The sequence below is a fragment of the Rattus rattus genome, chromosome 3 (genome assembly GCF_011064425.1).
Source record: "Rattus rattus isolate New Zealand chromosome 3, Rrattus_CSIRO_v1, whole genome shotgun sequence".
In the NCBI taxonomy this organism is placed as follows: Eukaryota; Metazoa; Chordata; class Mammalia; order Rodentia; family Muridae; genus Rattus; species Rattus rattus.
In genome coordinates, this window is record NC_046156.1 from 177,225,982 (window position 1) to 177,237,906 (window position 11,925).

Genomic DNA, 11,925 nt, shown 5'->3' on the forward strand with positions numbered 1-11,925 from the left:
GGAAGTCTATACAAGTCAGTGTTTTGTTTTATTTGTTGTTTTTGAGTTTTGTTTTTTTGTTTTGGGGAGTGTTTTTTGTTTTTTGTTTTTTCTGGCTAGGCACTTGATCCAAACAGAGAAACTATACTACTTAGCTTTGGTGAGGTGGGATGAGGGAGGTTCAGAACTGTATTAGTAACTTTACTTATCTTAATTCCGATACCCATCCCAGAACTGTTGATAAGGGCTATTGATAATTTAGTGTTTTATACCACTACTGATGTGTGGAGTTTATTGTATACTCCAGATGCTAACTTGCTAAGCAAAACAGGTTTTGCCCCAAAGGGAATAAGAGGTGTTATTGTTTTTGTTTTGTTTTATCTAAACTAAATATGAGTAACCATGGCTGGAAACCTGGGTATGTGTTTCCCTGAAAGACATGTTCCACTGCACAAGAAGCCACATGAACTGTTACAGCTTTAGAGCAAAACCAGTGCAAGCATTTACAAAAAAATCATCCCTTGATGAAGTATGTCGCTACAGTGTTCAGGAAAAATGTCTGCTGAGGCGTCATGTGCTATGTGATGACATTTTTCATTTGGGTTGGTGAAAAGTAGTTACCTACCTTGTTATTACATGCAGAAGCTGTTACCTAATAGCCAAAAGAGGGGCAGGTCAGATAGACAGAGGAGGGTGGTGAGTGGCTATATAGGAACTAAGTTATCTTAAGGTCATTCTGGCCCTGGGTCGCCAACATTCCAAGTCCCCATAAACACAGCGTTCTAATCAGCCAGACTACAAGATCTTCAACTGTAGCTCTTTTCAAGAAACTCTGGTTCACATGACCCAGTAACGCAGTCTCAACCGTAAAGTATCAAAATATGTTGGCCATGGCACCACTGTGAAGGAATGGCCTAAGTTACTCAGAGAGCAGGGGCCATTTAATTAACAGCTATTACTCCATCATATTGCCCCCCCCATATCCATTTTATCCTAGAATAAAACAGCGTAACAGTTACTAGATGATAGAGAGAAAGGCATCGCTTGGTTGTGGTAAACAGCTTTTTGGGTAGGCCCGGGGAGCTAAATTTCCTGGCTTATGGGAATGCTTTGAAAGTCAGGGAGGATAAATGTAAGGAAGAGGAGCTTTGCTCTTGAAGAGGGAGTGCAAATGTGGATAAGTGTACAGTGAGAAATGACTCTCCAGGTCGTCGTGAGATGGACATCTCAGCAAAGCTGCAGTGCCCACCAGGCAGGCGCACAGTGCCTTCTTGATCTCAGTAATTTTCAGTTTAGCAAAGCAGAGCAATGGACAACAAAATAGATTAGTAAGCAGACAGGCAGCGCCTTAACTGAGTTAAAAAAAAAAAACAGACTCTAAAATTTTATAAAATATTATACTTCCTTACACCAGACCAAGAAAATACCAACGCTATATACATATATTTATTGTGCAAAAGACTTTAAATTTTCTTTTTGTTTTTTGGGTTTTTAAGTTTTCTTGCAGAAGTATTTTAATAAAAGTTGGCCTTTTCCAAGAAACACCTACTGCATGTTCATCAGTAAATGAGAACGGGAACAAAATAGAAAATTTACCATATGGCTATGATTTAAAGAAAAAAAAAAAGTGCAGAACCTGGAACAAACACATTAGCCGAGTCTGATGATATTCAACCAGATCTTTTTCGTGGACTCCATCAGGGACCCAGATAGACAGCAGAACAGAATGTGGCACAAACACATCCTCTGAGGTCAGAGGCCTTGCAAAGCACCTTCCTCAAAAGCATTCCGGGTCTGAGGCGTGATTTTAAGACAACACAGAGGGTTGGGGATTTGGCTCAGTGGTAGAGCGCTTGCCTAGCAAGTGCAAGGCCCTGGGTTCGATCCCCAGCTCCGAAAAAAAGAACCACAAAAAAAAAAAAAAAAAAAAGACAACACAGAACAACCTTACCAAGACATGGACACATGATCAATCAGAGTTCTGCAGCCCCCCACACACCCGAAGTCTGAAAGCAAACCTAGACTTTTTATTACTTTTTTAAAACAATAGCCGGAACCAGAATCAAAGATAAAGTGAAGGCCAAGGTTTGCTTGGTTGTGTTTTGGATGGCTGTTTTCTTGTGGGGGGATTTTTTTTTTTGTCATTTTTTTTTCTGTTCTTTTCCTTTTCTTTTTTTACAAATATAAATAAAACAAAAAATTCTAACTCAAAAAAAATTTAGCAGTTCAACAGAAGTTCTTTGCTCTGTTCTAGACATTTATAGGCTATGTCACAATTCAAAGTCCAAGGGTAAAACTGGAAGTTTAGAAACGTTTGGTAATCATGTGTCAAAAGAACAAAGTTCTGGAAACACCTTTTATTCAGTTAAGACTTGGAGTTTTCTGAGCCACAGCTTTTGACAAAGCATAAAGACCAGTACCCTGGTTATAACTTATTAACCTATTTTATTATAATGTTCTAAAACTCAGTGGTAAACATTGTCACTTAGACACTTTATATGCCATTCATCAGAGGAAGTATAATCTGTCATAGCGCCCTACTTTGGAAGAAAAGTGAAGCTTGTTAAGGATCCAGGAGATATAATAAAGTTCAGTATTATAAATTTACCCTGTGGGTTTACCCTTAGTTCTGTGGCAGAAACTGCATCGGACCTATGCTGTTAATAAGGCAAGCATTAATTACGTGAGACGTGCTGTAAAAGCCATTCCAGAGGCTAACCTGATCTAGAAAACTTGGTACACACACACACACACACACACACACACACACACACACACAGAGCAGGAGTGGGGTGTGATCTTTACATATCTCAGTCACTCAAAATTGGCTATATATTGTAATGAAATGATAGCATTTTGGTCACCTTGTGTTAAATAAATATATTGTTGATATTTTTAGCGTGGTTACCACAAACTGTAAAAATATGCCTGTAGCTTATGTCTGTGACTCCCATGTGTTCTAAACACAGGAAAAAGAATGGGAAAATACAGTCTCTGTCCCCAAAGAGTATGGAATAAAGGGTAGAAGTTGGGGAAGACAGAGCAGGGCAGAGGGCTGGGTTTCATCTACAACACAAGGGCAAAGGTAAATGATGGATTTTTCTGTAAGAAATCTGAGCTTTCTGGTTTCTACCTCAGGTATCGTGTAGGAAAGAGTAGAGTTGGAAGAACCTTCAGGTCCACCCATGAAAGGTGTTTCAGTCCCGTCCTCTTTAAGAATGCAGTCAGTTAAATGTTTAATTTCACATGAGGGCTTCTTCTTGAGTGCTCTAATTGGTAAGATGTTGTCTAAGGAGCTTTCTGTTGATAGTTATCAGTAGAGGGGCACAGCCTCAGTTATGGGTTTGTGTATTGGCTCTTCACCCTAATTCATGGAACACTAAAACTTGGAGTAATCTACCCTCAGCAGCCCCACAACAGCACTCAACCACATTTTCTCTCAGTTGTTGTTGAGGTTTTTTTTTTGTTTGCTTGGTTTTGGTTTTTTTTTCCAACAAACCCTCTCAATCTCACCAACTAGAATGTCAGCTCAGGGTTTCCTAAAGGGCTTCTAGAGTCAGTCCTTGTATATTACCCAACCTGAGGGAGCTGTAGGCCTTCTTACTGCCTGATGGCCCAATAGTTTTTCAGGCTTATTGCTAAGCGCCAAAGTAGGCACAAGGTTCCTAGGGAGATACTCTTCCTTCCGCAGGCCCTGGGAGAATTCTTAATGGGAAGTGCGTGGAAAACTCAATGGCCTGGGCATGCCCACCATCAACTCAGACTTGTTTCTAACTCTACTTCTCTCTAGAGTGTTATAACATGTCCTTCCTCTTTCCCTACACTGTCCTTGAAAGCCTCGATAACCATGGAAGAGGGCATGAAAGGTATTTTTCAAATTATCAATGACCGTCTAGCTCAAACACTGCACAGAGAAGAGTGCCCAGAGGACAATAGAAGTTCAAAGGGAGAGTATTTCACCCAGTTGGGTAGTTAGTTAAGGCTTTCCAGAACAGATGGTACTTGTTACTTATCTCATTCATACATCTTAACGGAGGTCTGTTGTGTGTCCAGTTCAAGAGTTTTGTGCGGGGAAACAAGAGAGGAGTTTCTGACTTTATTCAGGTTAGTGACTGAAGACAGAACATCACACCAGAAACGGTAAAGAAGCTGAGCTGTCGTTCAGTGATACTCAGGAAAATAATTCACAGCGCTAAAACGAAAGATGACTCTAAAGTGAGGACGGACAGGAGATGGTTAGGAAAGATCTCTGAAGTGGTGACACTTACAGTGAGCCTTGAGGGATGAGAGCTGCCAGACTTTATAAAGCCCTAGGGACAGAGAGATGGCAGGAGAGGACTCAGCAGAGGCTGAGGCCCTGAGGTGTGTGTGTGTGTGTGTGTGTGTGTGTGTGTGTGTGTGTGTGTGTCCGAGCGCATGTGCATGTGCACTCGGGCAAGTGAGTGTACAACAGCAAACTGAGGCCCATGTATAAGCTGCGTTTTGAAAAACTAACAAGTTTCCCACACAGTTGCTAGGGTAGCAGACAGGAGAGAGAGGAAGAAAGGGTGGCTATTTCAGAGAAAGGAATTCATAAATGACATAATGTAGGAACTGACATTTAAACCAAGGTAAAGTGGATCAAAGTTGCAATGAATAACAACCAATGCTCTATTGTATTGGGCTTGTTGTCGTATTGGTAGTGTTGATCAGATGCAGTGTTTCCCTGTATATCGCCGAGAAGAAAAGGAGTGAATTGAGTGTTGGGTCGTCCCCACACTGAGTCTTGACGGTGCTCTGTGTTGTCAGCACTAGTGTTTGCTGAATGCCTGCTATTTCCTGGGGATTATAACAAATGCCTTACATAACTTGGTTCTCCCATTTAACCCCAGCGACTCCCAAACCTATGTCCCTTCCACTCTTTTTTTTATTAAATTATAATTGTGGAGTGTAAGTAGGAATAGTAGCCAGTGAATAAGGCCTCAGAGCACATCGTCCCTTATCCTGGAGAATCTTATTGTGTAGAATGATAATGCTTGTGTCCTGGGCTTGGAAGACGTCATTTGCCGTATGTCCATCTTTGAGGGACATACCTTATTAGCCTAGAAAGTGATTTATAAAATCAGAATGCCAGTTTACTGTTGAGAGTACAAAGAGACTCAGCCACCAAAACCCAGACGGCTCACTTTCTAGACTCACCTGCAAAGAAAGCCAAGTAATTGTCAAAACATTGGCAAGACATCAAATTGAAAGGGGAGTTAGAGCTCCTTTAAGCTTTTGGGGTGAGATAACAAAATATATTCGTTTTTCAATACAGTCAACTATACCAGTTATAATAGAACTATACTAGGGCCATAAAGCTACCAAATTAACCAATACCACTTTAAGGCTAGCTTTACAGTGAACTGAGAGAACATGAAGTTCACTGCTAATTACCTTTCTTCTGAGGACCATATTTAACTGGCCACTGTCAGCATTTATAGCTATGACATCTTTCAAAGATAATCAGTTCATGACCAGCCATCAGTATATCTAGTTCTCGATATCATTTCTCATTATTAGTCATGTTAAAGTCTAATCTTAATGCCTGGGTAACTGTTGCTTCTTCAGAGTGACTTCCTTCTGACTCTACTGTAGTAGGTGTCAACTTAGTCTTTACAATAATCAAGTTTTCAAGTCCTTCAGAGGCACCTCATCGTAGATTTTATGTTTATTATCTTTTTTCCTTGTTGCCATAACAAAATACCCGACAAAACAACTTAAGGAAGGAAGGGTTTGTGTTTTGATCACATCTAAGTGACAAGTCCATGATGGTGGGGAGGGGAAGGGTGAAGGGAGGGGGAGGTGGCTCATTCCACTATGTGTGCAGTCCTGAGGCAGAGAATGGACAGACCACGAGACCAGCCTACAAAATCTGAAGCCTGTCGCCAGTGACCCTTTCCTCCACTGAGACTCTGCCCACTAAAGTTAACAGAACATCTACAACAGCACTCAGCTTAGGACTAAGAAAACCACAATATTATCCCTTGCTTGGGATCTATGGAAGGAGGAATGCATTAGGACAGTAGCCAGCCCTGAGTGGCTTCACTTATGAAGTGTGATTTCAAGTGAGTTCTTCCTACATTAGTCACAGAACACAAACATACATGAATGTTAAAGTTTGAGAAATAAGACAATTAAATACCTTAAAAGAACAAATGTAAGGCAAGATGCTTTCTGTAGAGATCCAACTGACCTGACTGTAGCTACCTTATTCATAAAAGGCACTTTATCCACCAGGTGAGTCTTGACACTCATTCCAAATCCTATAGGACAAATAAAGCCATTCATATACTTAACAAGCTTTTCAATATTGACGGGCCACTACTCCCTAGGACTATTTCTTAATAGAGATTTGATATTTTAATTGTTTTTTTGAAAAATCTCAAGGTACATTACAGGAAGCTGTGACCCACTTTGGCCTATCTTATCATGTAAACTGTGATGATTTGAATGAGAATGGCTTTTACAGGCTTTATTTGAATGCTTGATCCCCAGTTGTTTAGGAAGGATTAGGAGGTGTGGCCTTGTTTGAGATTTATCAATGGGAATTGGCTTCAAGGGTTCAAAAGCCCATGTCAAGCCAAAATATTCTTTTCTCCCTCTCTCCTTCTCCACCTTCTCCCTCCCTCCTCTCCTCTCTCACTTCCTCCTCTTTTCCCCTCTCTGCCTGCTGCCTGTGGACCAGATATAACCTCTCAGCTACTGCTCCAGCACTATGCCTAACTGCCTGCTGCCTTGTTCCCTGCTATGATGGGTATAAGCTCACCCTCTGAAACTGTAAGCAAGCCCCTAATTAAATGCTTCCTTGATAGGGCATCTCTTCCCAGCAATATGAAAGAAACTAAGATATAAACCCTTCCTCCTGCCTTGGGTATAGGTGTCTTCCTGCCGTGCTGCTGTCCACAGAGCATAGATAATTGGCTTTGGATCCCTTCTTACAGTCTCTCTACACCTTCCCCGTTTAGCTGCCAATTCTGGTACACTGTGTTCTCCCAAAACACCTTCAGAAGACTTTTGGACTAGTAAAGGAATCCTTTTTATAATCAAACAATCATTTACTTCCCTCTGCAATCTAAAAGAAAGGATGAAAGGCAAGAATCACTCCCAGGGAAGGGTATTTCCTCCTTCTATGCAAGAAGGTGGTGATACTTCTCTCTCTATACCTAGCAGGTCAAGTCAAAGTTTGGAGTGTTAAGATAAAGGGAGGTTGTCATTTTCTCCTGACTGACTGGATGCACAATCCTACCCCTAACCGAGGAGCTATTGGCAATCGTTAGCTGCTAAGGAGGAAGGTTTTTCTCTAAGAGCGTAGCCCTTGATAAATTGACCATGATCTAGGGAAAGACCATACATTTAAGGATATTTGTACAACATAAACTGGCCTACATAGTGCATGGGGATACAAAGTTAGGTGAAAAAAGAAGCTGGTGGATCTAGGAAGCATTAGGGGAGAGAACGTGAATATGACCAAAACTCATTGTATAAATTCTCAACAAATAAAAAAAGTGTTTTTTGTTGTTGCTGCTGGTGGTGGTGTTTTTTGTTTGCTGTTTTGTTTTTTGCCACTTCTAGGAAGGTCTCGTTGATATATCCATTAAGACAGTCCCAAAATACACATAAACAGAAATTTGTTCCTGCTCTGGGTCTACAGTTTTCTGGAAGAAAAACTTGTTGGAAAAGAACAGAACAGAAAAGAGAAGTATTCTGTAATACATTCAGCCAATGCCTGGGAAGAAGATACGGGATCTCTAGTAGACTACCACAACATTAAGCCAGAATGAACGAGAACCCTAGAGGTTCCCACAGGTACCATCTAAAGGTTAGGAGCAAGTGCTTCAGTTTGGCTTCACCACCCTGTGGTATTTGTAGCTGTTTTCAACAGTCCCTGATGGCAATATATGTAAAAGCCATGCGTACTGGCTGGCTTTGTGTCAACTGGACACAAGTTAGAGTCATCAGAGACTTCAATTGAGGAAACGCCTCCATAAGACCCAGCTGTAAGGCATTTTCTTAATTAACAGTCAATGGGGGAGGGCCCAGACCATTGTGAGTAGCACCATTCCTGGGCTGGTTGGTGGTTCTGGGTTTTATAAGAAAGCAGGCTAAGCAAACCATGTGAAGCAAGCCAGTAAGCAGCACCCCTCTATGGCCTCTGCATCAATTTCTGCCTTCACGTTCCTGCCCCGTTTGAGTTCCTGTCCTGACTTCTTCAGTAATGAACAGTGATGTAGAAGTTATAAGCTGAAAGGATTATAAACCCTTTCCTCCCCAACTTGCTTTTTGTTCATGGTGTTTCGTCACAGCAATAGAAACCCTGACTAAGACGCCATCTCCTCAAAGGTTGTACCCAAAGGCTGGAAGAAGAGTCAAACATCCTTCTCTGAGTCTCTTTGGGAGAACAAAGTGACTTCTCATTGATTTGAAGACATCACATTGGGCAAAAGTGCATCATGTGCCCTTTCCTGAATATACCTCAAGGGTCATGATTAGCAGTGTTTTCCTAAAAGCACTCAAATTTTTGTTCATGGAGAAGATATAAATGGCTGAATGATAATGGCTTTTATAGTGTAATGTGGGAGGTTCCCCAGTAAGGGAGTTCCTCTTACCAGCCTGCTTCCTGTGTGGAGGTCTATGCCTGGAGGCTCCATGGAGGTTGAATGGGGTTTTATTACCGCCCCTGTGAAAGCCAATTGGCTGCTGGTTAACCGTTCGTGTTCCAGGGACTGGACTCAGGTCTCAGGCTTGGCTGCAGCTGAGGTTCCCGTGCATGATGGAGGCATGAGTCACAAGTGTACCGGAGCAACAGAGATCATCTTTTGACTAAGAAATGAAGGATGGAAAGAGGAGGGGTCTTGGGTACTTCTGTGACCTTCCAGGGTATTTCTCTATTGACATGAATACCTCCCACTGGCAGCCACCTCTCGAAAGTCACACCACTTCACTGGGAACCAAGCCTCAACACAAGGCCCTTGGGGTGTGGGGGGCATTTAGATGTAACACACAAATGTACTATCTTCTGTTTCCAGAATGTTTCCCTCTGGTATTTTTTTTTTCTTAAGGAGGGTCCATCTGAAAAAGCCAGATTTGGGGTCAATCTAAGGCCAGTGGGAAAGTTCCACCGAAAACCTCCAAGCACAAAGACCCCTCCCTTCCAGGGAGTAGTTAGTTCCTGGAGCAACTGCAAACCAAACTGTCAAACAAAATCACCTGTAACTCCCAACCAACCTCTCCTTGACTCCCAACCGTTCCCCCCTGGAAAGTCCAGAATGGTCCACTGATCACAAGTCAGCTTGGAGGTCACTTTACCCCATCAATAATACCCTGCCTAGTTACCAATTGTTTGAATTCTGCCCCAATTGTTTGCAAGGTATATAGCTCCCTGTCATAGTCTGCTCCCTTGAAGTAGGAGGACCCCAACATGTCGGAATTAAACTCTTCTTGCTATTGTATCGATCACTGTCTCTATGAGTCCCAGGCTGGCTGGGATGGTGACACCTGAGGCCTTTCCTTGAACTGGCTTCCAGCCTTCAGCAATTTCATATCCTTCTGCAACTGGCAAGTCCCAGACACTTTCTCTGGCAATCTAGTGAATGTGTTTCCAGCAGATTCCAGGGAATAGGCCACCACAGTGACACCCACATCTTTCAATGATTCCCAGCCCACCTCTCCTGCACTTTGAGCCTGGCTTAGACTGTGGTAGAGAACTCCTCTTCTGTCACTTACCTCACTCAGGGATAGGGGCTGCTTCTCAGATTTGCTATTTCTACATCCTCTAAAGTTCTCTTTACTTCTTGATCTATCCCCTCAATTAGTTAAGCTTCTTATTTGGTTCATTCTTTATATTGAACTTTTCTGTTTAAATGGCTGTGTGTTTTCTGCTTTGATTGGGTCTAGACAGAGAGAGGAAAATATGCTAAATAAACAAAACATTAAGATTTTAGAGTCTCTGAAAATATTCATGGAATGATTTTCATGGATCTATTAGCGTTTAAGCCTTAAAGGAACAGTCCTGTCAAGTTCCGAAACAACTCGTGGGACTAAATTATTGCCTATATTGCTGCTAAGAGTCAAGATAAAAACCACGGTCTTCCTGACGCCAAGCATCAGAGTGACAGACTCGTCCTTCAGATGCAGGTAGCCCAGGTCAGGCATCGTTCAGATGGGGAGGGCTGATGCCAAGTGGCAGGGAGCTCACAAGGAGGAGGAGGAGAGCTGGGTCACACCTACCTACTTGTGTTCTTCCATCTGTTTAATTAGATGAGTCAGTCAGTCCTTCCCAGGGAAAGAAGCCTCTGGGTGTTTAGTAGGGAAGGGGTGGAATGGTCAGGAGCATACAATAATTCCTTCTCTATGGTTCCCCTTCAACAAAAGTCATGCCACTTCCATATGACTTCTGTGGCTTTCACAAAGACCAAATAGAACATAGGTGTAATTTTTTGTTTTCATCTTTAAAACTCACATTTAGTTAGTGTGGACATGTGTCTGTGTGTGTGTGAATGTGTACTTGTATAAAGGTCAGAACATAGCTCTTACTGTGTGGAAACTGGGGATCAAACTCAGATTGTCAGGCTCCTTGGCAAACACTTTTATCCTCTAGTGAGCATTCTTACCAGCTGAACCCTCTCCCCATCCCTACGACAGGCTATCCTGTATATTCTCAACGTGTAATTGGCCTCAAATCCACAGTTCTCCTGCCGCAGCCTCCCACGTGCTGAGGTTACAAACGTGTCCCCACTGCTGGTTCACAGTTGGGCTCTTAACGCGTTACTTAAAATGCCACATTCATAACCTCCCAGTGCCAGTGTATGGGATAAAATAATGTCGGGGGTTGTTTTGATTTAACAAGGAACTAAGCACAGAGACCTTATTAAACATAACCATAGGGAGTTCTTACTGTAGCTGACTCTAACTCTGGCTGATTTAAACAGAAGGGGGATTTCTTGAAATAATGCTGAGTATCTCAGATAATTTGGACAAAGCTGGAGAGACATGGAGAGTGATAGCATGTCTGGTCAGCCAGCAGAGGGATGAGAGGCCTCTCCAGGACACCGAGGCGGTGGTTTGTGTCACCAGTTCTAGATCTTTCAGCTGCTGTGAGAAAACGTTCCCAGATTGCCTCACTTCTTTGCAACAGAAGCTTAGGTGGGAGCACCTGACCACTGAAGCCACAGTTGGAGGTGGTTTGCTGTTCTGATCTTCTGCTTGTGGGAAGAAAAGACTAAAAACCATTCTGGACTGGGGGTGGGGAAGGCTCAGTAGTTAAAGTGCAAGTGTGAGGACCCCAGTTCAGATCCTCTGGTTCCACAAACTCTGGAAGCAGGACCCAGGACCAGGCCTGAGAGCCTGGCATATACAGTGGTGAGCAACCAGAGGCCCGCCTCGGACAAGGTGGGAGGCAAGGGCATGAATTTGTCCAGTGACCTCCCCGTGTGTGCATACAGTGTGATTGAAATTACATGTGTGCAAGCATGCACACACACAGGGGAGGGGCAGAGACACACAGAAAAAAATTTTAAAAATAATAGATTAAAAAAATTCTCAGAAAATTCTTTAAATTATGGAATAGGGCTAATCACAAACTATATCTGGCTTACCTGCAATTAGCCCAGTGTTTCATGAATAAAATAGGTCATGGCTTCTGTTTTTAAATAATTAAGAAGTTAATAGGGGTTGGGGATTTAGCTCAGTGGTAGAGCGCTTGCAAGGCCCTGGGTTCAGTCCTCAGCTCCAAAAAAAAAAAAAAAAAAAAAAAAAAAAAAAAAAAAAAAGTTAATAAAGCAATGTTTGTTTCATTCCAGCTACATGAATCATAAGAATAAACCAAAAAAAATTAAGGTCCCCACACTTAACTATTTCATACATTTTCACTACTTTTTAAAGCTAGAACTATTTACTGTACAGACGCAGTGATTTGGAATATCTCCT